Source organism: Myotis lucifugus, unplaced genomic scaffold (genome assembly GCF_000147115.1).
Source record: "Myotis lucifugus unplaced genomic scaffold, Myoluc2.0 scaffold_43, whole genome shotgun sequence".
Classification (NCBI taxonomy): Eukaryota; Metazoa; Chordata; class Mammalia; order Chiroptera; family Vespertilionidae; genus Myotis; species Myotis lucifugus.
Window position 1 is genome coordinate 5205189 of NW_005871091.1, and position 6000 is coordinate 5211188.

The following is a 6000-nucleotide window of genomic DNA, read 5'->3' on the forward strand; positions in this document are numbered from 1 at the left end:
TTTTTTGTTTTGTTTTGTTTTTTTGTTTTGTTTGTTGTGACAATCTAAGGAAAAAGAGGTCAATGCCACTGACTAAATAGTCAGGTGTTGCATGTTTTAAAAATTCTTATGGCACCCAGTGTGCCTGCCGCAGCACACCAATTGAAAATCACTGCTTTATACCACAGACCTCTCCTTTGAATTAGGTAACAAGAGTTGAAATCCAGAGAGCTCTATCCAGCTGGTAAGCTAGACAACCAGAATCTTACCAGCTGACCATACCTATGGCAACACAAACAAGAGTACTGTGCTCAGATGTGATGCAAGGAGCTGAAAAATGAGAAGTATATATTGTTGAGGAATACAGGAATCTGAGCATCATAAATAGCTAGCTAGCAGAAAGCCATGCCCTCTGTAACGGTGAAACAAGCTGGAACACTATCTGTATACAGATGCAACTAAGGTGATCCACAGGAAAAAAATCTAATTCTCATTCAATCTGGCAGGAACGCTCTTTCCACCCTTGGCCCACTTGTAAGCTATCAGGGCAGAACAGGAGGAACTCTCCCATCTAGAATTTAAGAAAATACAGTGTGTCAGAGGCTGAAGAAGCCTCATCCATGTACAGTGACCTGTGAACTGGCTAGCCATCCAGTCAGGTTTAGGAAACTGATATTCGGCCAAGGAAATCAGAGGTCCCCACCATCTAATTAAGGGCGGTGGAGTGGCAATGGAAGTAGGGGTACTCTGAAGGGCAACTTGGCAATACACATAAAAAGTTTTTTTAAAGTATATACACACTGATTCTCCGATTCTATTTCTTTTTTTAAAAAAATATATTTTATTGATTTTTTTAGAGAGGAAGGGAGAGGGATAGAGAGTTAGAAACATCAACGAGAGAGAAACATCGATCAGCTGCCTCATGCACGCACCCTACTGGGGATGTGCCCGCAACCAAGGTACATGTCCTTGACAGGAATCGAACCTGGGACTCTTCAGTCTGCAGGCCAACGCTCTATCCACTGAGTCAAACCAGTCAGGACTCCAATTCTATTTCTACTAATTTATTAAGTAAATTCTATTTCTACTAACTTAAGTAAATAAGAGTTTAATCAGAGACTTGGCTACAAGGATGTTCATATCAATGTGATTTATAACATTAAAAGGTTGGGACGAAGATATATGTACAACAAAAGAGTCCTGATTAAAATTCAAGTAACACATCCATACAAATGAAATGTGCTGTATTATTAAGTGCTGTAAAATTGTATTAATATGGTAAAAGAGTCATAACATATTAAGTGAAAGGCAAATTATAAAACAATATAATGAACATAGTTTTTTAAGTTTCTACATGCATAAAAAAGACTGCAATGTAATACATACAAATGTTAAAGAGGTTATCTCTGGGTGGCAGGATTATGGGTGACTCTTATTTTTATTTATCTATATTTTCCTAAAATAAACTTGTATTACTTATATTTATAATGTAACAAAATACACAGCTTGGCTGTGCTAATGCTTTATTATAAATTTGTTAAAAATATAATTAGCTATCAATCAACAAGTATCAATAACTGAGATCAGATGCTATCAGAACCTTGTGCCTGGGAAAAAGTGCCAACTGAGGGTATAAAACATATAAAAATAAAGATGGAGACAAAATCCACCAACTTCAAAATATTGTACACCCTAGGTCAGTGATGGCAAACCTATGACACGCGTGTCAGAGGTGACAGGCGAACTCATTTTTTTGGTTGATTTTTCTTTGTTAAATGGCATTTAAATAAATAAAATAAATATTAAAAATATACATCTTTGTTTTACTATGGTTGCAAATATCAAAAAATTTCTATATGTGACACGGCACCAGAGTTAAGTTAGGGTTTTTCAAAATGCTGACACGCCGAGCTCAAAAGGTTCGCCATCACTGCCCTAGGTTGAACACTAAGGGAAACATTCAATGTTTTTGCTGCATGAATATTCTTTGTATATTCAGCTAGGCATTGCAAAGAAGCATTATGTTAAAAAAATTTTAAAGGTCTGCTTCACTATATTTCTAATTTCTTAAACTGTCAAGTTCAATAAGAAATGAAAACATCTGTATTTAAATGTAGTGATCATGAGTATGTCAGTATGGTCCTGTGAGGAGGGTACCTCATGCCTCCTATATCATCCCAGATTACTTTGATCCATTCCACGGGAATGCTTTCAGTTGTGATTAGCTGGGGTGTATAAAAACTCACTTATTCCTGTTCACAGGTCTACTTTAAAAAGCAAGACCCTCCCTCAAAAAAGAAAAAGAACTGTCCAGTCTTATACAATCAAGCCTCACCTGACTGTCACTAACCCTTTCCAAGTAGTAGAAAGTAAATAATGCACAAGAAAAAGTGGAGAAAAGCAAACAATTGACAATGTCTGCTTTTGGTGACATCCTTCCTCAGGTATCCCTCCCCCTTCCTCTCTACCTTTATTATTCCTACAGCATCTACCGTTTCCCAGAAATAGCAACCTCTACGAATGTGAATGAACTCCTGTACAAAATTTAACGTAAACTATCAGATTCTACCTGTCGCCATTCTTAAAAGGTGCACGTCTTATTTGTATCAATGGTTTCTTTGAATATACACATTTCATCAGGTAAAGAAACCTTTGGGATTTTATCTTAAAACCACTTACGGACATAATCAAAGGTTTGAGTATCAAACAAAGCCACCTATCCATAACACATCCTGTTCACAAAAGTGTCCCAGAAACTCAATATAAACAAAATCCCTCTGTTTATTTCTAGGAGATAATACTGTGGTTTTCCGTATCCAACAGTATGCCTTACATACCCAAGGCAATTATGCTTTCTTCCTCTACTCAAACAGAGCATCTGTTGCTAACACAACACTGAAGTCCAAGTTATTTTCACGGACAAAAGAGCAGCTGGTCAAGCTAATCCATTTGCTGACTTGCCACCATCAAGCTTCTGTAAGACTGTCCAGTTAACTTAATCTCTATTGTCAGATTGCATGAATCAGAACTTCCAATCCTCTTTCAATTAGGATTTAACAACTCTTCTTTGGCACTACCATTTGAAACCATTTATTACAGATATTAAAACAGAAAACATACTTTAAAACTTAAGGATAAAGGTAACAAATGGCTGGACTGAATTAGAAAAATCCTATATAATAAAAGGCTAATATGCAAATTGACCGAACAGCAGAATAACCAGTCACTATGATGTGCACTGACCACCAGGGGGCAGATGCTCAACGCAGGAGCTGCTCCCTAGTGGTCAGTGTGCTCCCACAGGGGGAGCGCTGTCAGCCAGAAGCCGGGCTCACGTCTGGCGAGCGCAGTGGCAGTGGCGGGAGCCTCTCCCACCTTCGCTGCAGCGCTAAGGATGTCCGACTGACGGCTTAGCCCTGCTCCCCTAAGCCGTCAGTTGGACATCCCCCAAGGGCTCCTGGACTGTGAGAGGGCACAGGCCAGACTGAGGGACCCCCTTCCAGTGTACAAAATTTTGTGCACCAGGCCTCTAGTAGTTACATAAATTATCAACAAAAGGAGAAAGTGATTTTAAAGGTGGAGATCATGAAATTTATAACAATACTAACAGAGCGTTCTCATGGGTGCTAGGCATGAAATGATTTTTGAAAATTAACAGGATACTCACAATAGCTCTTTGAGATAAGAACAATTATTATCTCTATTTTATAGATGAGGAAACAGAGACTCACAGCAAATTACCCATGCTCATTCAGCTCATAAATACCACCTGGCTCCAAAGCCATCCTCTTAATAATTTAAAGCCCAAATCCCAAAGCCTTACAAAAGGTATATATTCAAACCATCCTCACTCTTTGCCACTTGCAATACCTAACCCAGGGGTCCTCAAACTACGGCCCGAGGGCCACATGCGGCCCGCCGAAAACATTTATCCGGCCCGAAGGGTGTTTTTGCCGCCGCTGTGTGCATAGGAATTTGTTCATAGTTTTTTTTTAAACTATAATCCAGCCCTCCAATGGTCTGAGGGACAGTGAACTGGCCCCCTGTTTAAAAAGTCAGAACCCCTGACCTAACCATTTTCCTTACACTGCCACTATTTCATTGTAACATTTTATAATAGGAAAGAAAAATCACACGAGGGATGTATTACTTACTGTCTTATTTAAAGAGAAATAACTATTCAGTTTACTTCATTATTAATTGAAGTACAACGTGGGACAAAAGTAGGTTTACAGTTGTTTGTATGGAAAATAATACAATAATTAATATATAATAATACAAGAATAAGCCCTAAGGTTTGGCTCAGTGGATAGAGCATCGGCCTGCAGACTCAAGGGTCCCAGGTTCGATTCCGGTCAAGGGCATGTACCTTGGTTGCGGGCACATACCCAGTGGGGAGTGTGCAGGAGGCAGCTGATCGATGTTTCTCTCTTATCAATGTTTCTGACTCTCTATCCCTCTCCCTTCCTCTCTGTAAAAAATCAATAAAATATAGCCCTAACCGGTTTGGCTCAGTGGATAGAGCATCGGCCTGCGGACTGAAAGGTCCCAGTTTCGATTCCGGTCAAGGGCATGTACCTTGGTTGCAGGCACATCCCCAGTAGGGGGTGTGCAGGAGGCAGCTGATCAATGTTTCTCTCTCATCGATGTTTCTAACTCTCTATTTCTCTCCCTTCTTCTCTGTAAAAAATCAATAAAATATATATTTTCTAAAAATCAATAAAATATATTTAAAAAAATAATACAAGAATAAATTGTTTCACATAGTCAGAACTGTAAATCTACTTTTTCCCCACCCTGTATATAATTGATTCTGTAGTAATTCATGATAACAATTCATGGTTGTAAGTATTAACACTAGATACTCATTTTAAGCTATAAAACAAGGGAGTTTTTTAATTTAAAAATATTATTTGATACCACCAATGAAATTCAACACATTTTTTATACTGATAAATTGATTCTCAAAGTGATCACAAATAGCTATACTAGTACCAGGAAGAAAGAGCAGCTGATTCTTTGCTTCCTCTGGGGAAACCGCACATAGTATGTGTTGGTACCCAGACACATCATTTTTGGAATGAGACCAATTAGGTTCAAATCTTAGCACTATGGCTAGTGATATGACCTTTCAGGAGTTACAGCCTCCCTGAGTCCTCATGAAAGTAGGGATAATGCATGCCCTGCCAAAGTAAGGTGATCCATATTAAAATACTTTTTAAAATTATATTTTACAGTGCATAGAGTATTTTCAGTGCTTATTTTTATAAACTTTAAAAACACAGTGTGTGTTTTCATAATGAATTCTTTTACCTGATTTTTACAATGACCCTACAAAATATTCTTACTTCCACGGCATAGATGAGGAAATAGATTAATCACAGTTAAGTGATTTGCTCCACATCACAGAGCCAGGAAACAGCTGCATGGAAACCCACATCTCTGGACTCCAAGTCTTTGCCCTTCCATTTGCCCTGAACTAATAATACCCCGTTCAGTTAGCCTATGACTTTTATGTAAAATGTTAAATAAGCTGTGAAATGTTTTACAAATGTAGGCAGGGCTGTTTTAAAATGTATACATATTCAAAATACCCAAGATGTAGCTTTTTTAAAAAAGTCATACAAATAAAACCTGAGTATACCAAATTGAGTTTCAAGATACAATGACATCACATCCACTTTTGTTAAATACTCTAACAGTCGACACTCCACACATCCCTACACTATCCCCTCATGCCCCTAGGGCTCCTCAAGGAGGCGAGTCCAGGCCAAATTCTAGAAAACATTGTCCTTGTAGGTCTCCCCAGTGCTTTCTAGCTAAGAATAGAAAAGAATGGCCGCTTGGATAGGCCCTTGCTTTCCCCTGCTACATTATTAACAGCACTGTGTGTCCTTACTGTACTATATTTCAATTACTATCATCTAACAAAGAGAACGGGGTGGGTTTCTATATAGGGATTATGGCTGGATATGAATAACTCACTTCTAACTGCACTCACAACATTGCGCTATGCTGCCT

At 38.5% G+C, this 6000-nt stretch overlaps 1 protein-coding gene across 5 annotated transcripts in view; it reads right to left on the reverse strand.

Moving 5' to 3' along the window:
- Nucleotides 1-6000, reverse strand: part of FSD1L (fibronectin type III and SPRY domain containing 1 like) — a 51137-nt gene that overhangs the window by 44169 nt on the left and 968 nt on the right. The window lies entirely within an intron of this gene.